We start from the raw sequence: 26,115 nt of genomic DNA on the forward strand, positions 1-26,115 counted from the left end.
GTTCCACGGCCGCGACTCGCCTTTTACCCTTTTGCGTTCTCACTATCCACTTTCGAACAACGATCACAGTGGCGAACAACCAGCAGTTTCTTTCTCTCTCTTATTTCCACGAATCGAGAGCGTCAGTTTTTTCTGTCCCGACACCTTTGTCCCACACTACTAACATACGAAGAACTAACAGAGACAAGTGTATCATCTATTCGGTAGCAAAATCTTCCGCCTCTTTTATTCGACACTATGCGTTCAAATGTTGAAAATTTTCAGTCGAACTCGATGGAACGATGGTTAAAAATTAGGAGCGCGGGTGTGCTTCGCGATGTCGGCCGGGTTGCCGGTCTCGAAGGCGCGCAAGAAATGCACGCTCCGCCCGGCGGCGCTCGCTTTTATCGACGCTCGCGAGAACTGAGCGCGTTCGCGCGCGCAAGCGTGCACTTTCTCTCTCTCTCTCTCCTACTGGTCCTTTCCTCTCACCCTAAACCTCACTCCCGTTACACAGGGAGAACACACCGCGTCCCTCCGCCGCGACGCTTTCACGCGCGTATCGCTGTACATAGAAGCGTGTGTTTGAGGGCGCGCGCTCGCGCTCTGGATCCGCGACCGCCGATAAAGACGCGTCGCATCGCCTGTACGCGACTGCCCCTTTCGCGCGGATGCGTTTCTTTCACCGCCTCGCGGCATCGATCTGCCACACGACTTCCGACCTTTCCCAAGTCGCAGAAATCCGCAACTCCCCTCTATGCCTGATGGATGAAACGTGCGGCTTCTACGAACGTTTCGTAGATGAAGCTTCGCCTTTACACGCCTCGAATACGCTGGGGAGGCTTTGCTGGTCTCACTCGTTGCTTCTGTAACGGTGAAATTCGACGCGAAGAAAAAAAAGAGAAGAGGTTTTTTTCTTGCGTTTTTCAGTGTCGGTGATTTGATTAATTCATCGAGTGTGGGCGACTTTTTGGGGGCGATTTCTCGCGAGTGTGTAACGAGAGTTTTTCTTGCTAAACGGTTTGGTAAATATGGTTGGTAGAATCGAGTGGAGTGTATTTGCGCTGGTGGGATGAACATGTTAATTATTGCGCTAGAATGCTTACTATGATGAACGGTCTGTTATCGAGCTATTATTTCATTGGGCGATTTCGTTCTTCCGTGATAATGTGCTCTGTTAGGTTGAACGGTCAATAATGTTACGTGTAACGTGTATGGTGGAATTGGTGGAGCATTGTCTATCTCGATTTGCGAATAGAAGGAAACAGCTGGGCTTGAAGTTCTCCATGCGGAGTTTCACAAGCAGAAGGTTCTTTTCTTCGGTCAAATATGTGACAAATTCTTAGAAAAAATTATGTTTCTAAAGAAGAGTTACAAAATTAACTAAATTCCCGGCTTCTTCCCTGGAGACTGATTAAACGAAATTGCTTATTAAGATAGAGAACGTTACGAATAAACGGGTAAGTGTGTAACACACTGAAATTCAAAATAATAATTTTTGTATCCGTATAAAATTGAAGAAGAAAGGCAAAAATTTTTTATGATTTTCCTTGAGTTTAGTAGACCCGAATTTTGCAAGAGCTTCAAGGTTCAATTCGAACTCTGAGCAAATCACAATTTCTTATCGCTTTCATTTCTACCGCTCCGCAAGCGAAAATGATAAATTTCCTCTCGTTACGCAAACGACACTGTTTCCTCGTCAATTTTTCATCTGGTTTCTACCGCTCCGCAAGCGCGAAAATGATAAATTTCCTCTCGTTACGCAAACGACACTGTTTCCTCGTCAATTTTTCATCTGCATCGCGCACTTTGCTTAGAAGTTAATCACAATCACCCTAAAAGTGCTCCCTTCTCATCACTAATACCGCCGTTTCTCCCAATGCTCGAGCGTTTGTTCTGATATCGCCTTCGGGCCCCAAGCGAATTTCCTTTTGTCCCTTCTGCAGTGTCACTTCTTTGTATCGTCAAAGTGAATTTCAACGTAAAGGAAACAGCTAGAAGTGTGCACTTACATCTGACGAGTAGAATGATCGAGAAAAACCGACGGGCCCCGGTTCATTCGCCTTTTACACGAACCTACCGAACATCGTCGAGCCTTTTTTACACACACGCGCGCATAAATTACAACAATCCGTATAAACATTTCTGTGAATCCGTTTTTAAGCAATTCCGAGCAAAATATATCGCATGCAAAATGCACGTCGAAATTTCAATGTTCGTATTCGGAACGCGGAACGCAATAAGTTCGTATTTACATCGAGGGATGGGCTAAACTGGACGGAATAATGACTCAACACTCGTGTGATGAATAAAAGAAACGAGACGGCTACCAGATTCGACTGGAACGAAATCGATATAGCATTCGTAATACAACCAACACATACGAGGATCTCGTGTAACTTTAAGTGGGCTCGTTTCATTTCTCGTCCCTCAATTTTCTCTGTTAAACGAGAGAGAGGGAGAGAGATAGGTAGAAACATTTTCGCGATAATGAGAAAATTGAATTATACGGAAATATTCGACTGGTCAGTGAAACGATATTAACAAGAGATCGAAGGCTGTCGAACAGTTTCGAACGAAATTCGAGACGAGACCATCAACGTCACGTCGCGGTTTTCCGCGGCGATCGCAGCTGAAATTTCGTCCGAAATGTTTAATATGATTTAACTCGTGCTATTATCGTTCGATGGAATGTAGGCCGATCGAGAGTAAAGTAGGTGTATTCCAGGTGTGCGTTGTTATCTCCGTTGACGAGAGGACGTTGAAATTTTCAACGGGGATCGTACACAGCTTGTAACCTGCTCTTTGGGAGATTTGTCGAGGAGCGGTATAACGAGCGTGAATAATTGTGTATAATGTATGCGCTATAAAATTAAAAGTGTAATGTCCTGGGAGAAGTTTCTGCGTTCTTTACGGCTTCATAAACTTCAGAGGTAAGAAAAACGGGAGGGCGAAGACTCGATATACCGGTGGACTATGCAGATCTACGGGAGTGTTGTCTGACTTTGTTGCATGCAAATTGGCGGAGAGAAAATAGAGGGGTTGTAAAGAGTGTGTAGTTTGGGGGAGATTTGATTGTTCAAGTTTTTGGAGTTGTGTCGAAGCGTTTATTTGCAAATAAGAGTAGTTGGAGGATTTATGAGAGAATCTTAACGCTACTTTAAATGCAAATTGCGTTAATTTGGAAGGAGGTATGTGTTCAGCAGCCGCTTTACAGTATGTTCGGGGATATTGGAGAATGATTACCTTGTACATTAAAAGGCCATTGATATTTAAATTTCATGAATTTGAGAAATGGGAGATTGTAGAGTAAAATATTGGATACACGATTCATATCTTCCACGTTCAAAAAATAATGATACATTTTCAAAATTTCTACAAATTTGCTCGAAATAATCGCAGAAAAAACGATAATTCCTGCTCAATTTTTCTAGAATAAAACACAGAAGAAATAATAAATATTCCCAGAATTTCACCAGTTCCCCAGAAACACAAAATTCCCCCACGTGTTTCCTCGAAGCAATCACAGAAAGCGACGAACCAAACGTTCCTCTACACGAGACACCTTAATCGAACCACACTCGCGTGATCGACGATTAATTTTTCCGAAAGGATCGTTCACGAAGTGGCGATTATTCGATTAACGTCTGTTCTGTAGTGGCTCTCGATGACACGCGAACTCCTCGTTGATTCGATTCGCTGGAAATCGCCCGGCACTTGATCCGAAGGCCGGCCGACGCAGATCTTCGTTTCGAACCGAATGTCGTGAACGGCCAGTTATTAATATCTTAATTACATTCGACTCGTTTTTGCGAGGACGTCTGGTCGATCGGTATTACAAGACACAGAACGAGATTTCGCGGGATTAAGCCCACGTTGTCCGCCGACGATCGGCCCGTTCTGACCTCGCGTGCTTCGCTCTGACGTATAACTCGCACCGTGTTGCTTTCCCAGCACGCGATTTAAACAGCGTTGTACCGTGGCCCGGCTCTGCTTGATATTGAGCACACACCCAGCTGTTTCTCTTCTCGTAATCCGGTAGCTTAGGCGATTTTTTTCCTTCTTTACGCAGTCCTTTCTACGCGTTGAATAAATCTGAACGGATTTCGTAACGTCTTTGAAACTTTGCAGTTGGGACAGTGTCGAAATTGCACGAGAACACCTTGTACACGTTGGATTAGATATGTAAAGGGAACAGCGAGTGTAATTTATTTCTTAATTCAAATCAAAGCTGAAGCTTCGAATTAGACGACTTGGAGGATTATCTTTCTGAGCGTGCTTGAAATAAACTTAGACACGCGGGGAGATTTGTGTCAACTCTTCCAGGCGGTTTTGTGTTAGATATCTGAGGAGAAGGTGTAAAATCTAGGTCTAGGTGTCCAAATTTTCCGGAATTTGGGGAAACACCAATGGGACACACGAGAAACTCGGTTTCTTCTTAAACAGAAGTTCGAATTCCGTAACTACGGTCCCCGTAATCCCAACACTGTAAATCCCCAGAAGCTTCCAATTTCATCCAACAAGGGTACACCGATAAAAGCTCCATCAACCCCCGCAGTTTACACAAGCGTAGCGGGGTTTTGAAAAGCAACACCGTCGCGTGGCGGAGCGACGATTTTTAATCGTGGAAACAGGAAGCGGCAGCGGGCCGGTCGACGTGAAAAAATGATAATTCTGTTAGCGTGTGCACGCGTGGGAGGGAATAATCGGCGGTGTTGCGCAAGCGCTGGGCACACGGGTATCGATCAAATATGTTAAATCGAACAGGCTGGTTCCGCGGAATCGGAATTAATCGCGGAGCGTAGAGCAGCACGCCTCTGGTGCCGATCGGTCGTGTAATCAATTGCATATTCAACGGTAGCGGCGCGGCGGGCGGGGAAAAAAAAAAAGGAGGAAAAACAGAGGCGCTGCAAAACGCGCCCGGGCCAATATCAATTCATCAAGGGTTAAAGGGATAATTCGCAGCGGCATTGCGGCGTCACGTGGCCGCCGATTATTGCTCGCGAAATGAATCGTAAATTTCCCGTGTACAGAGACCGTTAAAACCGTCGTTGGACTGCGGGAGGTAGGATGGCCGGTGGTTTTGCAAATTCGCGCGACGCGAAAAAAAAAAGAAAGAAGAAATGCAAAAGGGGAGGAAAGAAAAATGGCGGAAGCGCGGTGAACGCGGACAGACGTTTTAATCGCGGCGAGATACGCACAAGCGGCTCCTTTTCCTTTTTCTCTGCCGTATTAACTCGCAAACACTCCTCTCGCGGTCTCTTAATCGAGCAATCGCAAACATTTGTCCGCTGGATACGCTTGTTCACGCGCGCAGAACCGCTTCGTCGGCGGCGGCTTCTTAAACAACGCTACCGTTTCATTCGTGCCGACAGATTATGAGCTACTGTAATTAAGAACGCGATTATTTGGTGCGTAGAGAATTCTTTTATATGTTTGTTGTTAGCTGGTGTGTTCGGTGGGAGAAAGTGTAAATTTAAGCGAAGATTTCGATGCTATAGTAGGAACCAGATGTGCTGGCCAGTCGAGGCCATTTTTCCTCCGTCGCTTTACAGTTTCGACTGAAATCTTGACAAGCATAACTTAAGAAGCTTCACAGTGCTATCACTTCTAATTACTTCAAAAAAAAAAAGAAAATCCACAAACTACGCCCGTTCTTCTTGAAAGACGAGAAGTGAAACGGTAGATATCTCACGATCCGTCTACGGTGCGTTCACTCTCTCGAGCGCCGTAAAGAATCTACGAAACCCTCGCGTGATCCTCGGCACCTAAGAAACCCACCCCTACCAATCAACGAAAGAAACAATCCTACTCCGAACTGGGAAACTTACGATTCCAGAAACTCTGACCAGCTCTCAGCCCATAAAGATACTAAGGGAACACGTTCAATCCGGCGAGCATTAACGAATCGAGCCAATTTTTCAGCGGTCGCGAGTAATATTTCGACGCGGCGTTCCGGCTTCCATTTAACGCGATAAGAGTACGGTTTGCCGCTCCGTGGTGGCATTCCTTTCAGCGTCGGAGACGGCCGACTCGAGCGGCGAACAGGAGAGGGAGAGGGAGCGAGAGGGTCCGCTGAAACTTAGGGCCCGGTATCTGTTTAGAGACGCGAGGCCGTCTACTATATTACCGCGACTAATGGTAATGACGCTCGTAATTCTCGGCGATAGTGGCGGGTGCAGGGGTCGAAGGGAAACGTGTCTGAATCCCGATACCAAATGAGTTATAACGTCGAAACGGCTACTTAGCCCCCACGATGCTCTCCGCGTGTTGTGTACCTGAACGAGGAGCAAACGCGGGCTGAATCACGCGAGTGAAGGATCGAGAGGAAACAACGAGCGGGCAAAGTAAAACAAAGAAGGGGAAGAGGAGGAGGAGAAAGGGTGACGAAGAAGCGGGGCCGGGAGTAACATATTTATGCGAGTTCATCGGGCATTCTCTCCTGCGAGCGATACGATTAAATGCCTTTAAATGCTTCCTCGCTCGGCAGTTTCATTTTCTCGCGCGCACTATCTGCACGTGTGTTTCGGCGTGGTCGCGTGAGCTCTCTCGCGTCCACTATACTTTACAATGGGAACGTTGTTGCGACGCGGGGGCAGAATGGCCGCGCAGGTAGACGTGGAAACGAGATAAGCGACGGTGGTTCTCTAGCGCGCGATGCGTCGCTGATGAATAGCACGTGAATCGGCATTGAAATCGTATGTGACCATTGTGTATCGCGGAACACTGGCCCCGGTCGCGGTTTTCATCGACTTGGTTCTCGCGCGACAGACCGGTATTGTCGTAAAAATCTCTCCGCGGGAAATTAATAAGCCGCGGGGGCAGGAGGAGGCAGGCTTTGAAAGCTCGTTACCGGCTGGTGAAATAGTGGCCGACGATTATCCGTGGAATCGAAACGACTGCCATGAATAATGCATCGAAAATATCCCGTGTACACGACGGAATATTTTTCACCGGGGCGGATTCGCGTTAAGACAGCCTAGGCGCTATTCCTCTTCGTTCGATTAATCTCGGCTGCCTCGGCTATTTACAACTCTGGACAATCGGTCACTTCGAGACGTTTCCTCTTTTCTTACGACTCTCCCCTCGTGTGTCGTTTATGGTTCGTCGAATTAGACGGTCTGTTGCCGAGAGTCTGTCTACGATTTGGAGGAAAGATAGTAAATTCGGAGATACTGGATACATATGCAAGCGTCGGCTATTTACTGTTTTGGTACTCTATTAGATAGGAAAGGCTAATGTATCGTAGATTAACTATTTAAGGTCCGAATAGTCCAGTTAGTCCACACTCATCTGGCCATTAGTTGCAAAATATTAAGTTTCAGTATACATTATAATTGAAAAAATTCCTATGTCGAATCTGACTCGTCGTAGCACCGCGAAGGGTTAATTATCGGTAATCCTCAATCTCATGGATTAAAAAAAATCTTTGCTCGACTTGAAGCGAATTGAAATGCATCGCGATTGAACTTGCGAGCGGTAGTATCCGTACCGAGTGTCCCTTTAAATACTAGACGCAACAGGATCAAGGGTCGATACGGTAGATTAATTATCAGCGAGCCTAGCTAGGCGGCCTCTTACTTTGTAAGCATAATACACGGGTCAAACGGAGAACGGTAAAGGAAAAGAGCGAGGGCTCGTAAAAACCAACGAACCTTTTCCACCGTAGCGGCGCGGCGGAGGCTTTTTCTCGCGGGGCCACACGGAGCACACACGCGAGCGGCCCTTCTGGCTAGATGCATCATGTGGAGCATCTTGTTCTTCATCTCGGTGACGGTCCTCGTCCACCCTCCAGCCCTTTTCCTTTTTCTTTACCGTTCCCGCGGCTACGAGAGCTTCGCCCTTTCCATCCCGTATCACCACCAGGCACAAGCAACTTTATATACCGCCTCTTCCTTTTCCTTCGCGTTTTCTCTCCCCTCCCCCCTCACTCCCGTTTCCTCCTTCACTCGACTCTTTCTCTTTTTCTTTTTTTTCCGTCGAAGCTCGAAGAAGAAAAAAGGAGAAGACCAAGAAGAGTACCGCCGAGGTAATCAAAGGGGTAGGTGTATATTCGTGGGTACTTTACCCCCTCCTCGAAACGCCCCGGTGCTCTCGAGGTACACGAGGAACACGCGGGAGCGTTGCCGAACAATCGTTTCGGGAGCTTTGAAGTTTCCTCGGCTACACGCCCCCGTCGATCCCCCTTAGCCTGGTCGTTCCATCAGCCACGTACGCGTACTACGCTCGTAGGGGACCAAAACGCGCGTACACAGCGTCGGCTATGGACGTGACACGGTAGCACCGGCAGTGGTGTGCGACAGAAGAGGGGCAGAGGGAGGGAGCGAATGGCGAGCGCTACCAGGGGGAGGGAAATAGGTCCTGACTCTCCACCCACGTAGCCAAGTACACAACGATAATGTCGTCGAACGTGGCTCTCTCGGTTTTACAAAGAGGGACTCGCCTCCTATATATGGGAGGGATTCAGTTGCGTATATACGTCGATGGTGATGGTGGTGATGGCGATGGGTGATGGGCGACGCATTGGTGGGAGAGATAGTACAGATGATATGGGAGGATGGATGCTTAAGGGGCTAATTACCACAGTATTTTTCCCTCGGAGATTCGCGCACGATGGTCATCGTGGTTGTTGGATGGTACCTGCTTTGATTTATCCCTTCGCGGTACCTTTGCGAGAGAAGCTCTGTACTGGAGCAGAGGCGGCTGGGCTTTGTGACGACGCGTCACGATAGGTATGTACTCTGTCGCGGGGGCTAATCAACCAAAAAGAAGCTCTTCTTCCTCTTTTTGTCTTCGTCGCACTCGCCTCGTTCGCCGTTGCGTTTTCGTTTCGCTGCCTCTGTCGCCCCTCTTCTTCTTCTTCTTCTTCGTTCTCAGCTTTTTAGCACCCTTCCTCCCTTCCTCTCTCTCTCTCTCTCACTTTCGTCGGCAAGGTTCGAAGAGAGAGGGGGAGGAGGCATAGGGGTACTCCTCCCGCCGTAGTCGCGTTTCTTTCGCGGCCGTGCCGCGAGAAAGCCTTTGCTTCCGATGCCGCGTATGCAGAAAACATCGCGGAAGTGGCCACTCATTGTCCCAGAGTGGTAGTCGAGTGCAGCTTTGCCGACGACGGGGTAATTAGTTCGTATTATACTTTGTGACATCGCCGGGGTCGGCCAATGAAGCCGAAGAGGATCCTCCCTTCCGCTCGTGTTCTCTCTTCGTCTACGCCTCGCTGCCTCTCTTCCTCCAGCGCGCCTCCTCTTCGAATCCAATTACGATTTCGGTCCCCCTAGCCTCTCTCACTCTCTCTCTCTCTCTCTCTCTCTCTTTTCGCTCTCTTCCCGCATCGGACGGTGGACGTTCCGCGTGCCTGTAGACGCGGATGAAACTCTCTAATCTCTCTTCCCTCGTGGCAGCCTCTCCTCGTTCCTTCTCGACGGTTCTCTTTATGCACGCGTCGCTTCCTCTCCTACCGATCCGTTCCACAGCGCGTCGACGAAAGACCGTCGAGTGCGCTGCTACCAGCGCGAGCACGGAACACCCTGGAGTACCGTCCAATCACAAACATCCTCGACAACGCTTCACACAGCCTCGCTAGATCTTTTCGCCTGGCCGCGTATCAACCAACGCGAGAGCACACTTCACGCGCTGAAAATTCGCCGGCTGACATTGACCATCTATTATATCATTGGCATCGATAGAGAATTCCGACGCTTTTCTTTATGAGAGAGTTCGTATCGACGTTTGAACCTTGTCTGTTCCGAAAGTAACGAGATTACTTGTTTTATAATTTAGATTGATAGACCTGATAGAGAACAAGCGAATTGTATACTTCTTAATCGGTTTAACCCTTTCGTGACAAATACAACAATGAAGCTACCGGCTGATATTATTATATTTGACAGTATAAAGGTTTAGTGTCATTTATTTATTTTGTATCGTATGTGTTAAGAGCTTGTAAAATTTACTTTATGTGCAATTTAAACGAAAACGTTGAAGCATTTGGTAGTGTTATTACATGAGGAAAGAAGGTGTACTCGATATATCGTACTTTTTGCGATAACTAGAAAAGGATTAACACGATAATACGCAGACACTGTAAGTAGTGGTTTATGAAATTCAAAACTGGGGGTCTGATTTTTATAGATGATCCCCGATTAGGAAGATTACCAAGAACGATGATAGTTTGCATACCTGAGTGCAACGAGACCCATACTTATCATCATTGATATCGCAAGGAGAGACGACAGAAGAACTGAATCATACGTTCGTGATACGCCAGGAAAAGACTAGGTTACGGAAAACAATAGATTCCAAGGGGTAGCATTAGGAAAAATAAATGCGTCAAGATGTTCTCAGAGGCACAGTGGAAAAGGAACACATACACTTTGTCGTTTCTATTTTAAAAAATTTTAATCTCCTCGAAAAATTCCAAAATATGCACTAAATTTCCACTCCAACAATTTCTTCGTAACTACTGCAATTTTCAAGTTATACAGGAAAAGAGGAAAGCATGTAACAAACAACAAGCTTGCAAAATTTCCCCCAAAAATATCCAAGTTCCCTCGTTAGCCAGAAATAACAGTGAAATAATACCTACGCAACAACAAGCGAAAATATCCGTGCATACAAAGTACATACCGATAAATTACCAGAAGAAGATGGAACACGATCGCGCAACGATTAACATAAGAGGAACGACGTTTCACGAAGGGTTCCCTTCAAAGACACGATAATTCCCTAGCATTAGCCTTGACAAATTTGCCTACAGCGAGACGAGCATTTATAACGATCTCGTGCCGAAAGTAACCTCTCGTTACCGTGGTCGAATCGGATCGACCACAGGGTGGCCAGATCTCAAAGACGTAACGCAGCATAATTTTCCATCAGAGGTAGCACACGTTCGCCTCGCTGGCTCTCCCCGATTTGAAAATTTCCCGAGGGCGACACTTCTCTTCTACTCTCGTCCGCTCTGTTTGCCTCTCTCAACAGTGTCCGAGTCGTCGACGTCGACGACGAACGCTGCTGCTGATATTTCGTCGGTGTGACAAAACGTTGGAAACGAGAACGAGCTGAGATAAAAAAAAAAAAAAGAGGGAAGAAAAAAAGTTGAAGTTAGACGATCGAAGCGAATCGAGGCTGAAGATGTTCGCTTCGTCGCTTCGTAAGAAACCGACGGGACGTTAGAGAAAAAGCGTATTCTCCTCGTGTTCCCTCTTGTTCTCACCGTCTGTTACCAACGTCGCCTCTTTTTTACGTCTCTTTTTCGATCGATCTCGCGATCCACCCATCCCGCCGCGCCACACATATCCCCTGGACGCACTCGTGAGGAACATCGTGAGAGAAAACTCGAGTGCAACGAAATCATTTGTCGAACGGCGTGATCCCGATGCTTCTTCGATCTTGAAAGCGGTTTTTTGGAGCGGAGAAGCAATTGTGAATTGCTGGATCGTGGAGGAAGAGAGGACACAGTTCGTTAGAACGGAGGAGGATCAATGTACTCCTTTCATTTTCTTTATTTATACTTTATTGTATCTGTGTACTTGCGATGTTTCTTCCTTATTATTTGGTGTGTATCTCTGGGTTTTGTACGGGGCGAGTCTGATAACTCAGCTGGATTATAACTCTGTTTGTATTGAAGATAGAAAAGAAATTGAAGAGGAAATTTTGGAAAATTACACTTGCCTTGATTGCATATGTAATCCCCTATTCTCCTCCTGATTTCATGCCTTCCCCTTTCATCCCTCTTTCCTTCATTTCTTCACATCCTTTCGTTTTCTTTCTTATTTTTTTTCTCCCCTCTCCATATTTTTATTTTCTGCCTCTCTTACCCTCTCACTCTATTTACAACTTGCCCGCCCCAATTTTTTTCCACTCGTTCGTAAACATACTCACTTCGCAGAAGGATTGTATATTAACGTTCGCGGATCGACTGAGAGTGGTTTGTTTTATTTATGGAAGCCAATTGTGTGCTGGCAGTGACACGTCGTTGTGTACGGTTTCATTCGCGGCATTCATCTTGTCGATGTACCCGCGCGTATTTCGACAACGTCAGCGGAAGATCGGAATTTTTTTTGACGCGGTGAATGATGAACGTATAAAGTATCTTTCATGGTAAATTCGAATAAAAGGGAACAGGGTATTTTTTTAACCGGATATTTTAATTGTAAATACTCAAATGAAAGATAGACTTGAAAGAGAGGAGAAATGTGAAAAAGAGAGGTTCACTTTTTCATCTCTAATTAAGAGCCTTTGAGAACTTTTTGCGTCATCAGGAAACTGCAAAAATATAAACAAGAGATCCTCACTTTTTCACGTCTATGATACTTAGATATTTCGAGTCTTACAATCACGTTTGTACGTTAAAAAAATTAACAAACATTATCGATGTTTTCACTGAAAAAGTAAAACCTCCCCTTAACATATAAGCTTGTCCAAAAAAATTCCGATTAGCTGAAAATATCCAGAAAATGTTCCCCTCGATGGTAAACGAAATTTCAACTCACTGTTACTTACCCAAAAGATACAGAAAATTTTCCTTCACCTCTTCAGCTTCCTCCCCCAAGAATTACATTCGAAGAAACACAAACGTGGAGAGATTTTGCAACCGAAGTAAATCGTGCAGAATCAGGTCGGTGGACAATTTAAAGCAGAACTGGTTAACGCGTCCAATTTTCCCCCGACACGTTAATTTCGTTCGTCTGGCCAGCTGTCACGGCGTTAGATGATACCACGGGAAGTCCGCGTATCGTCTGGCGGTGGCGGGTAGCAGCGTTGGTACATCTGTTTCGGTGCCACCGCCAATATACGCAAACGTAACTTCCAACCGGAGGCTGTCTACGTATCCAATTGCGGGCGAACGGTGAAAATTGCTGAAGCAGCATCTGAAGCATCGGTCTCGGCCTCGTTCACCCGCTGGCAAATGAGCTCGCGAGCCTACGCCAGCAGAAACTAACCAACATTTTCACCGGTTCGCCTCGCTCTTGAAACAATCGGTTTCGCGTACGAGCTTGAAGAGCCGCGTAGTACTACGGTTCCCGATGTGGCGCGTCTAAAAACTCCTCGCGAAGGTGGTCGCTAGAGGCTCGTCGAAGTTAAACGGAGAGACACGACTCGCTGAATACAACACGACGACGAACACCGCGAGGTTGAACGGACGACGGAAAAAACGACAACAAACGGAAATTGTGAAGAAAATATACGCGTAGACCGAGCTAGAGAGCCAGAGAGAGAGAGAAGAGAGTGAACGACTGAATGTCAGAGAAGAGAGTGAGAGACTGAATGAGAGAGATAGAGAAGAAAGTAAATAGAGAGAAGAGAGTGAGAGAGTGAATGAGAGACAGAGAAGAGAGTAAATATGAAAGAAGAGAGTGAGAGAGTGAACGAGAGAGAGAGAGTAGAGGGAAAAAATAACACGAGTTCCTGTTTGGTTACTCGAATTGATTCCGTGGCATCGATCTCGTGCCCAGCGAGCGTTCTCTTTTTTCCTCTCATTCGCCGCGTCGCGCGATTCCGCCCTGACGAACGGACATCTGCGCGCGGCTGAATAAATGATTCGCGCGATCGGCTATTCGTTTGGCGACCGCCTGATTTCGCGACACGCCGAAAACACCAAACGAACCTCCGCGGTCCGGGCACGTCCGTTGAAAAAATCGCCTGGTTAAAGAGTAAATTCAAAGCCACTCTCCTCCTCCATCATCCCCCTCCTACTCATTCTGGCTGTGTTCCGTTTTATTCTAGAATTAATGAAACACCGTGTGACGAGGCTCATGCGTGTGTGTCGTCGCTACTCTCTGGCAATTTCAACCGCGTTTTTCAGCCAGACGACAACTCAAAGCAACGTTACCCGCGGAAAACAGGTTCGAGTCGTTATCGCAGAGCGGATTATTTATCACGACCGACGACGGTCCACAGCGGATCGCGTGACGGATTATACGCTGCCATTGTTAATTGCGCGTCAATGTCTCCCACGAGGCGAATCTGGAGCACGGAGCTGGGAGGAGAAAAATTACGAGGCGAGCACGGAATGTCCAGGCTTTATTCTCTACCAGCTGTACAAGGGCGGTTGTTCTCCGCCGTTTTCCTCGCTCTGTGGACTGACCTAATCTGATGTTTACCGACATCGCAATTTCCGTTTTGTTATCAACTGCTTCTCAAAGCTGGATACACTGCGGGTAATTATCCTATGTTACGTTTTTTTTTTCTGTCAAACTAGGAAGTTGGGAGAGGCGGTTGCTTTGTGCCGAGATTCGGGATGCTGAAGTGATTTTCTTGATCTATCAGGTTGTTGCAATGGGAAACGACCGATTTTAGAAATTTGTAAGGTTTTTGGAATTGCGTTCTCAAATTTTCTACCAGGCAACACTTGTTTTACATTGGTTTAAATGTAGAAGTTAATAAAAATCGAGTGAAAGTAAAGCTTCAAATTTCATATTTTGATAACAAATTCGTGTATTTGAACTTACAAATATACGTTGTTCTACTTTAAACAATTAATTAATAACACCATTTAAAAAGATTAATAAGTATTTAGATAAAAATTGATTCTATAGACAAACAAATCTTAGAATGGGTCAAAAGTGACCCGGCTCGGCTTTTCCTTAAAACCTTCCTTCTTCACCCCAACTTTTCTTAACACCTAGTACTCTCTATTAAACCATTAACTTCTCCATACTGTTCTCAGTCTCAATTTAATTCTCGTTAGAAACTAACCGAACTAACCAAGAAGACTCAATCAAAAGCAACTTCCGCCACCACCCTTATTTCTCGATAAATTCCATAACCCACCGTTAGCACGGGTAGGTACAATATATACCTTAGAATAACGTGTCCAGGAATACTCAGACACGAAGTCGTAAGGTCGTACACGAGAGACAGGGTGCAAGGGTCCACCAGCTCTCTCGGGCAGGCCCTCACCCCTTTCGCGCCCTTCTTGCACCATTCTTTTCCCTCAGCATCGGCGCATACGCGATATCCAAGGCACGCGTGCACACACCCACATTTCTACGCGCACACATAAGCGAAAGGAAGGCGCGTCGATGAATTCTTTGATCCACACTGTAATTAGTTGGTGGCAAGCAACGTGAGCTCCGGTTCCCCGTTACAGGCGGCCCTGTAACAGCAGAAGCTAGCAGCAGCCACCACCGGAGGGGGTGGGAAAGCAAAAATGTTTGAGTGGCGATCAAAGTAGTACGACTCTGCCCTGTGCCGGGTTTGGCGGGGGCAGCAGCCAAGGGTGGCATTGCTAAGGAAAGAAGAGGTGGAGGGGGTGTAGAAGAAGAGGGGAGTTCAGCCCCGTCGTCGACGCCGACACGCGCTATTGCCGGCTAGCTTGCCATTGGCGTAGCTTTCAATGACTTTCTCTCTCTCTCTCCTCTCCGTCTTCTTCTTCTACTTCCTCCTTCAACATTCTGTATCATCCTCCTTCCTGCTATCTTTCTTTATCTCTCGTTGAATTCCCGTCCGTTTTTTCTACCTCCCTTGTAGGTACATACCGGAGGTAATGGAAGGACACGCGAGATTTTTTTCGTAGAAAGTTTCGCGTGGAATGCAACGCGAATGGAATCGCGGTGATTCGTTGCTGGGACAGATGACAATACGTCTCGAGGGGTAAAAACGTGAACATTGTGCGGCCACGGTTGTAGGAAAGAAAAAATTCCTGGGGGATCGACGAGTGAGACAAAGAACGGTCCAAATAATTCGAGACAGCACTACGCCAGTGTTAGAGGGCGCCGTATGACACGTCGAGTGCGGCACTCCGCGCCCTCAAAGCACCGCCGCCATCGTCGTCGTCGTCGTCGTCGTCGTCGTAGTCGACATCTTTGTAACGTGTTAGTCGTACACGCGTCCTGTAACAGCGTTGCTTCCACGGAGAAGCTGCGTATCAGTGTGGGAATTTAATGCATCCGCAGGAAGAGCGACGATGGATAAACGGAACGCCACTCGACTCGCCTGTTTCCGCTTCGAATGCAACATGGTTCTATTCTGAAATACCTACGACGTGGTACGTAGCTAGGTGGGCTTCGGTTGTGTATGCGGAATCACGTTTGCGGGATCATCGTCGCAGCATCTCTGCGCGAACGTGCAACCTTTTTCATTCTAGGGACGGAGAGAGAGAGAGCGAGGTGCATCGAACGCCGCGAATTGTAAGAGACTTTTGGAATTGCAGCGGGGATACAAAATACCATGGATTTCGTTTGGAGTAATTGCACCAGTCTCTGTCCTCGTAGAATGCTTTCTGTTTGCTTCTGTCGCGCGAACGCTCTTTTGTCGGGCTTTTTTCATTTAGGTGAATGAAACTAGGGTGCTCGTAAACTGGTATATTTACTGGAATATTCTATTCTTCGAGGTGCTGGGTGTTCTCGCTGAACGTGAAGTTATTCCAAGTCACACGTTTGTAATAATAATTTCAGCTGTGCAAGAAATTCTCAAAAAATTCTTTTCACTTCTGTGAAAAATACTACGCATAAGAGAAAGAAAAGCTACGTGTCGGGGAACCCTCTGCTTAAGCTTCCGCGTTACGGCTCAGAGCTCAGAAGTTCAAGGGTTAATATACTGAATTATTTGGATCTAATTCCCAAGCACAAGTGTACAGGAATCCTTGATAATGCTCCTCAAGCATGAAGACGAAGAGGAAATGTTCGTACCTCGTCTGGTAAGAGCATTTCTCTCGGCTCGTTCGCAAATCCGGAAATCTGACGATCCTCGTAACGGAACGAGGAAGGATGCTGGCGCGAAAATCGTTAGAAACATTTTCAATAAATGCGCGGCTAGCGCGCAAGGAGGAAATCCGCTTGAAGAAGTCAGGGGATGAAGGAGGAGAGCGAAGCAAGTAGGTGTATGCACACGCGTGTACACGAGCGATTTTATGCTCGCCAACCCTCTTTTCCGCGCGGCGTAAACCCTCAGACACGAGAGGGAGCCACGATGGGGGTTGCACTTTCAGACGTGAATTTTCACGAAGCGAATAAAGCGTGTTAAAGCCCGTGTTTTCATGACGCTTGCTCGCCGCCACGCTCGAGTAATATCTTAATCCTCTTACACGAGAGAATGGTAACCCAAACTCGGAGCGTGGCCGACGTGGAAAAGTGGGACGGAAGGAGGAGTTGGAAGCCCGAAAGAGATCGTCCGACGATAGATCTAAGGGATCACGCTTCGAATCTGCTTACAAACTATCGGATCCCCCGCAAAATTTTTGCTGATTTTTAAGTAAATAAGTAAATTCCACACTTTGAAGAAATTAAGTTAACTTGAAAATTCCATTTTGCCGGAAACTGTTTTTTTTTTTTTATTTTCTTTAAGATCGAAGTTTCTATTTTTTAAGTTTGCGAGCTATTTGAGAACAAACTTTTCTGTAAATATTAGATACCTCGTTTGCCGTTTCAGTGGCATTTTGCAACTTTTAACGAGGAAGAACCTACTCTATTTTGTTGCATCTTTAAAACAGTATCAGTTCAAGAAGAAACTAGCAGTAGTAACGAGCGAGCTATTTAAGAACAAACTTTTCTGTAAATATTAGATACCTCGTTTGCCGTTTCAGTGGCATTTTGCAACTTTTAACGAGGAAGAATCTACTCTATTTTGTTGCATCTTTAAAACAGTATCAGTTCAAGAAGAAACTAGCAGTAGTAACGAAATAAATTTTAGAAAACAGGTGAAAAAGTGACGTATCAGAATATACGCGAACTTGATATGTTTTCATCGAGTTTTATTTGTTCCAACGTATTCAAACATCACCTATCGAAAATCGGCACGAACTTTCCGGACAATCTGACACAGTAGTCTCGACGATACGCAACCCTGTTTGCTTTTAATTTGTCAAACCTCTTCACAGTTGACTAGAGCAACTGGGGTTAAATTTTTTGGGGAGGCCATTCGTGGTTGTCACTTTTAAGGCTCCATCTGTTCTTACCATTTAACCCCTTGGTTTGTAACATAAAGTCACACTTGTGACGCGAATTGCGGACTAAATTGAACCCTGAACTGAGTAACCATCGTCGCAAATTAATTCTTTTTTTTTAGAAAAACAGGGTAAAAGTGAGAAAGAAATTGCTGCGATTGCAGTCGTTAGGGCAAATGGTGGTCCAACGAAGAAAAGGATCATTTTCGCCTAATACAAAACTATTTTCAAATAAATCACATTTTACAGAGTTCCCAATACATTTGACCAAGATTGTTTAACAGAACCTCGACAGTAGCGAAAGGGTTAATACCTCGAAGACACGGAACCTCTTCGAAATTAGTCTAGACGAGGAAACTTCGTTAAACAGAAGATTCGCTGTTTCTCAGCAGGAGTATCCCCTTTTACCAATTCTCGCGAACAACAGAGACATTAATACCGTGAATTTAAAGGAAGGAGAACACGGTGCATAAGCCTGTGAAGGAAAACCGAGGGAAAATCCAAGATGAATATTGCATAAATTGCGAACTAACGAGCAACCGAGTCGTTCCGGATTCGCAACTTTGTACTTTCATCGGGGACGGCCGCATATTGTCTTCGTTGGCCCCGGCGCCGTTGGCAAAGGGACGGCTAGGTAATATAGGCACACCGGTGGACGGGAATCGCGGCAAAAGGTCCATTTAAATTTTAAAGTGGCTCATGAAGCGACGATCTGCCGAAGCCTAGGGCCCTCTCGAGCTTAGCGCGGGCTTCCAACCCCCGGCTACGGCGGAAAGCGTGGTAACCGCGATCGATTCGCTATGCCGTTGCGACCCCCGCGAATTCCGACGAAGGCATTGGGACGAGCCCTTGCCCCGCCGACGTGGCATTAATGCACCGAAACGTAGTTACAGTTTGTAACTCTATTTTGAGGGACATGCACGATGTACCGGGATTGGGGAGGGGACCGAGTGCGTTCTCTCTATGATGGCGCGGAACCGTTCATCCGAGCTTTCTCCCCTGTTCGCAATATTCTACAGATAACGTTAACGGTTATGACGACGTGGAAATTCTGGGAGAGAAAGAGAGAAGGAAGAGGCAATATTCATGGGGATGATGCTCGGAGTTTAGGGTTCTCTACTCACTCTCTCTGTCTCTTTCTCTATATATAGTGTATATAATTTGAGAATTACCGACTGCGCTCTAAGCCCAACCCCCTTTCTTCGAGCGTCGCTTTCTCCGCTTTGGCTCGAAACGCCCGTAACATCTGTGTCGCAATTATTCGGTGCACGCTCGCCTCGAGAGCGTTCAACGCTCTCCGGTTGATCGATCGGCCAACAGTCGTTCGTTCGTTCTCTGGTCGATCGTTTAAAGAGGTTCCTCGAGGGGCCCAGGCAGAGGGTAGTTCGTTCACGAGGAGATGATCGCTCGTAGCCAGCGGCGTTACGGTTCAGATCGATCTTCGGACGAAGACAAATTGAGCGTAGAAGGAGCCGTACGGTTTCTTCTCCACCTCCTTTCCTTCCTTTTTTAACCCCTTTAGTCCCTCTTTTGAGAAGACCAGAAGAAGTTTACGGGAGGATGAAGCGAGATTAAGAAGTGTACACGAAAAGTTGCCGATGAATTCTCGTCGTGGAACAACCGAGCAACCCCTTTTTCTCGCGGTTGGTCGCGAGGGAATAAAATTGAACGGAGTTTTCCTAGGCGATACACGGCGACCGTAAATAACAGATGAACCAGGTTGAACCCGATATTCGAACGGTAACCTGTCGTGATTTATGAAACGTTTCTAATGGCGCACCGATTGGTGTCGTAAATTAAGGAGGCGTGCTTTAATCTGCCGCTGTCTTCCCCCGCGCGGATCATTTGGCAGTGTCCAGGAGGCACGACAAATTCTTTCCATCTGATTAATTTCCTAGTGGAAATTAATCACCGCGAGGGGGCTTGCGAATACACGAACGATAGAACGTTGGATTCGGTCCGTTGATCTACGGGGCACGACGCGCGTTGGGAGACCAGAGTACACAGCACAGGGAGAGAGAGAGGAGGGTCTCCACGTCGACTAAGGGAAAGCTAGAAAAGGGGGTTAGGGGGCGGCCTACTGGAACCCCTCGAAATATTGATTGACATCCGGGTGACAGATTTCGCTGGCCACACACCACCCCTTTGCTCCTACGAGCTGCAACGTACACCGAGGCTGAGGCTACGCCGTCACGTGCGTTCCTTCTACGGTTCTTTGTCATGCTGATTTGCCACAGCGGTGCTCAAACGGAAGAGACACTTTAGTGGAGCATTATCTGCACGGGATCTGAAGTTCTGCTGCGTGATTTTGTCGAGTTCAGGTGTCGGTGATTTCGGTTTTATCTTTTCTTAACCTTCTTTAACGCCGTGTGACTTGGAATTACACTCCATGTGTCTGTATTTTGGAAGTCTCATTTTTCTAATTAAAAGAAATTTCCTTATAAGTCTCGTTTTATGATAATTATTCATTCTTTGGCTCTCCCGTTAAAATGGAAAACTGTAATCAACTGTAATTTTCATTTTCGTGAACGAAGAAACACTGGGTTTCAAAGGGTTAAAGTCGTAAGTTTGCAAGGCTTGTTACAATGCATTTTAACGGTACACCTTCACGACCGATGTATTATAGATACAGTTGGGTCAATTTTTTAATTTTTCAATCATTGTTTATTCTCTCAATATTATCCATTCTATTAGAGCACGACACTTTTTAAATTTTATAATTCCAGATAATACTAACTCCATTACACAACAATTCCCCTCTAATACCGTGTAAATAATACGATTCTCTAGAATTGTAGCGCAAGCGAGCGAAAAAGATGATTCTTGTCACTTCGACATCGCGTTACGAGTCAATGACACGCGAGACGCGAATCACCGGATGTCCGACATTTGCACTTTAATTCTTCCCTTCCTGCTCCGCGGCGGAAAAGCAACGGAGGTTCAACGTCGCGTTCCGTTTCGCGATATTAAGTACGAATGCACGATTGCCGGGCACAGCGCATATTAATATTCTTCGCGTCTTACATTTTTCATCCCGATTTCCTTTCTCGCCGCGAGTGTATCACGGGGCGTGCACGGATAGAGGAGAGAAGGAGACGGGAACGAGAGAATGCAGAAACGAAAGAGGAGAGAGAGAGGCAAAAGAGGGAAGAGAGGTTACGGGAGAAAATTAACCCGTCGCAAGCGTACTTGAACGGAGGAAAAAGAAAACACGCTAGTGAAATATAAAGGATACTCGAGGTTCTATAATCGAGTTATATCTCGTAATCCCCTTTTTCGAGCCCGTTACGAGGATGCGTACTCGTCTCCTCGTACCCGCCAAGAACTCGTATCGATTCGAGCGTTTCGCTATTCTGCCTGTTACACGAATTATTACTTAATTTGCCACTTGTCGTTACCGTCGCGTGTTTATCGTCCCTTCAGCTCACTTGAAAATATATTATCCTCCTTTATGTTTGGTTAAATTGCAGAAATTCGCTTATTTCTTTTTCTTACCACGCCATATTCGATCCGTGCTCCAAATGAAATTTCTTTTATTGAAACTTGTGACTCGAAATTGAACTTATGGACAGAGTTTTTCTCTGAATTTAGCACTCCAGAAAATATAATTTTCATTCTGTTATGTTTGCAATGCTAAAAATCAAAGAAGCTCACTTTATCTCATCTTATCAACCTTAAATTTCCCTTACCCTAAGATTCATCAATGAGGTTTCACCGATCTGAGGCTTCCAAGCAATGCAAAGCAAAAACAAGAACACCAAATTTTCAAAATCTCCTAAAAATTCGCTATACCAAAGTAGAGTGAAGAAAGAACGCAATATGCTTCCGCTGCCGGTACAAATTCTCGTCCAAAAGAACCGAACGAACGTTCGTACCGATCTAATAGAATACGATATCACAGAAAACCGACGCACAGTTGCGAAATATGCGACCGATCAAAAGCAAAAGTGCATAATAAACCGATCGGTGATTACGATTACCGAAATCGACGGAATTACACGGATGGTGCTCGGTGGTATCGAGCAGACCATGCACGAATCAATCGAAAAATCCAATAACGGCCGGTTTCTGCGAAAACGGATACGCGTGAAGCGCAATTATGCGATACGTATCGTGGACGTGTCGAGAGGGAACCGCGCCGGTAAACTCGAAACGCCATCGAATTTCAAAACGAAAATGTAATTTCCACACGTGGGGGGTCGACGGGAGACTCGTTATATTGTACGCCGATAGCTGTGCTCGATCTCGTGCATGACTCGATGCACAATATTTCGATGTTCTCTCGCTCGAATGACCCGTCCGAGCTGATAAGGTGCGACCCTTCGTGGTCCGCCGTTCGCTCGTGAATATATATTTGAAATATAAAAATTCTGATTGGTCCCGATGGCGTTGAAACGCGCGAAAAGTCTGGTTTAGATGCGTTCAATTGTTCAGCCGAGTTGAATACCTCGAACCGGAGTGGGATCATTTGACCGTATGCGAGAGATACCGTTTATGTACACTGCTGAACAAAAGTTGGTGAACTCGTTGCGAGCAACGAAGGAACTTTACGAAGATCACACCGATATATTCTAATTTGTAACATTAATTTCGAGTGGTCGATCTCCACTTTGCTTTTAATCACGGAAAGAGGAGTTTTGCAACGAAAACAGCTTGAGAATATTGAATTATTCTAAAAAAAATTCTCGTTGAAAAAGTAGGAGATCTGATACCGATACAAGCGATTTTAAGATATTTAATCCAACTGGCATCGAAATCTCCACTCTGTTTTTAATTAGAATTTTCGAGCACGAAAAACCGTCAGCACGTTAGAAATGCCGGTGAAAGGGAAACGAGAGAAACTCGTGCACAAAAACAGACATCTTCAAGTCCACGAGCACTCTAATTTGCTCTAATAGAAGCTTCTATCTAACCTGGACGAATATTAAATTACCAGCGTGTGCTCTGACAAAACGCTGGAAGAAATACCGCGAAAAGACGAGTGAACCTGGTCTGGTTCATGCAGCGAGCCTGATGTCTTCAGTTAACACATCAGAGCCAGGGCAGCAGCAGCCCAGGGTAGCCGAGCCTCTGCAGCAACAACCCGGCGTTTGTTTGCCAGCCACTCTGCTATCTAATAACGTGCAATTAGCGCTCGGGGTATAATTACAATTAATACTTGGCAAGAATTACCGCTTCCAACTAAACGCTTCGATAAACAGGTTCCAGGACGTCTTGGAAGCACGCGGACGCACGTCCAACCGCACCGAATACCAAGCCCCGGCGTTGATAATTCACCTGATGAAGCCTCTACTCCGTGAGACGAAACGCGGCGCTCGTTATCGCGTAAGGTTTCTATTTACCATCGAGTTAGCCAGGTATAATCTGCTGCAAGGTGCACGATCTCGTGCAGCCATCGCAATATACCGTTATCAATACCTGGAAACCTGGCGTAACGATTAACATAATCACTGTCCCGACAGGAACTTCCCTTCTCCCTCTCTTTTCCACCGTTTCACGTTCACGTCCCGTCTCCGTTCGTACGATTAACTTTTTAACTTGTCGTATCTTGCCCTTGCATCCGACTCTCTCTACCGCGAACCATGTTATTAAGGGCTCTCCTCCGGGGCGGACATTATGCCAGAAAAGTCAGCCTGTTTCCACCGCGAATCGCGTGTTACCGCGGGCGCAAGTTTCATCCGCGAACGATTCAATCCCGGTTCGGTTTCGAGGCGAGGAAACGGCCTCTGTCTTGTTCCTTCGTCAGCCGTGCACACGAACCGGGGAATTATTAATTCATTAAGGGAGTAAACTGGAAAACCCTCCCCGTGACATGTCAGACGGGTTTAACGTTACTTTGTCGGGACTGCTTATTTCTCGATACCACAGGAAACTGTGTACATTACTTTGTAATTGGTAGGTTGGCGAGCCAGGTGGATCGTTGATCAGCGATAAACGATCGCGGTTTCTCTTTTGCTCTGTTTTCCTATTACGCCGGTTCAACGGTGGAACGGAAAGTGATAACGACGAATATTTGCATTTAAAACGGACGTGATTTGCTCGTAAAGAGCGCAAGCACAATTTTATGCCTCGCATTAAACGATTGCCATCTGACGTAAACTGATCGTCGAGTATTGTTATTACAGCGATAAAATCTTGCACGATCTTTAACATAGTATATCGTGACGGAATCTTATTGGATTAGATCGGTTTATCCGATGTTGCCGAGAAGATTTAGAAGGAAGGGGAAAAAGTATCTGCAGAGGTTCGGTAAGCAAAAGCGATGCAATTTTTCATCCATTTACCATAATTGCAACCCTTTCAACGTTCCTCTACCGACCGAACCAGCGAACGACTATCTCTCCAACTTCCGTTTCGAAAAAGCTCCCACATTGGCCGACCGGCGGACCAAACGAGTCACGTTACACAGCTCGCAGCAGACGTAACAGATAAGAAAAGGAAATTACGACGGTGGGACAAAGACGGAGGTTAGTTGCGACGCGATTCTCGCGAGACCGCGCAGGACGATGATTGCCTGCGACGGAGGAGGCAATTGAAGAAGTGACAACGGCTGGACGCTTCTGAATCATGTCACACGTCAAATGAATGCTCGGAAACTGTCAACCGGTCCAATTACGTCTTCATACCAATGGCCGACCCACGGACCCACCGCCTGTCCCACGCGCACTCTATAACACCAACCGACTTGACAGGTTCGATGGAAGCGATGAAAATTATCTGATCGGCTATTACGCGACGTATCAACGCGCGTTTACGTCATCCTGTGCGCTCCTGATCCACTGACACATAGAAGCAATTTTACGACCCTTTAAAAGCTGATTGCGATTACCGGCGTCTGGTTTGGTGCGGCGACAACGTGCCGTGAGATTGTTATTCCGTGGCCGGGAGTCACGCGGATTGTTCCCCCGTTCTGCATGAATCGTTCGTGCCGCGGTTGTAAATTTGCATTTTTCTCGGAAGGAATGTGGAAAAATAACTTTCTTACTTCACCGTGGCTGGTTGCCGTTCGTTTCGTGAGTTACGGTGCCGTTTAATCTCGCGCTGGTTGCGCTTACTACAGCCGTCCGGTGATTTTACTCGAGCAGATATCTCGATTAGCGAGATTTACCGGGGAATGAATGTTCTACGGTGACGATATTTCTTTCTCTTTTTTTTCTCGGTGCGAATTTTCTGACCAAGGAGAATCGAGGAGGGAAGAAAAAGGAAGTTGCGCAGCGAAGATCGTACGATGCGCGTTAATTGAAAAATTGGAGACAGCGACAGTTGCGATACGCGACGAGAAGGATAAGCGAAACGGTTTCTCTAATGTATGTGCATTACTAACTATAAGCTCGAGAAATCACCATGCTGGTCGGTTTTTTCTTTTTTTTTTCGAATACGGCAAACAACCGTCTATAATTAGCATTCGGCAGTACTTGGACATAAGTAATCACCGTTCATTTGCATGTCAAATGCTGCTTTAATAATCCCTTTACTGTCGCCGTTACATTCTTCGGTCGAGAAGGTTTATTTAAATTCACGTGAAGCGAACAGTGGAAACGAGTGTAACGCGTGACGCCGGGTGTAATCAAAAATTAATCAAGAAAATAACGCCGAACGAAACACGTACGAATTCTTTCTTCGGCAAATTGCACAGCGAACGTTCGTATCGAACTACCGAATTTCCATAAGACCGCTTTTTCCACGCTTCTAGAAAAGGGGAGACGATAAAACGACGGAGAAAGAAAGAAAGAACGAAGAAGAGAAAAAAGAGTCTCGTTAACACGTGCCTAAAAATCCATTCAAATGACTATTTTTCCAGGAAAGAACCGAGTACGACGAGCAACTGTACAAGCTGACCGGTTCGATAATCACGTAAGAACTTGGGAACGGGAAGGATTAATAACTCTCGTCGGTCGCTTTTGGTTCCACGTGAAAATCCGATTTCACGGGATTTCAATTTGCAGAGGTCATTATAGGAAATTGCTGGACGTTCTAATGGCGGAGGAAAGAGGCTGGCCGCAGCCGGCTGGCGTTTCAGTAACCATTAGAGGTAAACGCGGTTTTTACACGGTAACGGTAGTGTCGCCTTCCGTCGCCACTGTAAACACCGTAGCCAAGTTTGCTCTCTCTCCCGCGTCCCGTTAGAATATTATAAAATTACCACTTGACACGTCGCTTTACAGCCTCGCTTGCGACATCGCGTACATCTTAATTCACACGTCCGCTCTGGTACAATTCACGGAACTGTTCGTTCTTCTTTTCTCTACGACGACCGG

The sequence above is a fragment of the Habropoda laboriosa genome, unplaced genomic scaffold, assembly GCF_001263275.1.
Source record: "Habropoda laboriosa isolate 0110345459 unplaced genomic scaffold, ASM126327v1 scaffold186, whole genome shotgun sequence".
In the NCBI taxonomy this organism is placed as follows: Eukaryota; Metazoa; Arthropoda; class Insecta; order Hymenoptera; family Apidae; genus Habropoda; species Habropoda laboriosa.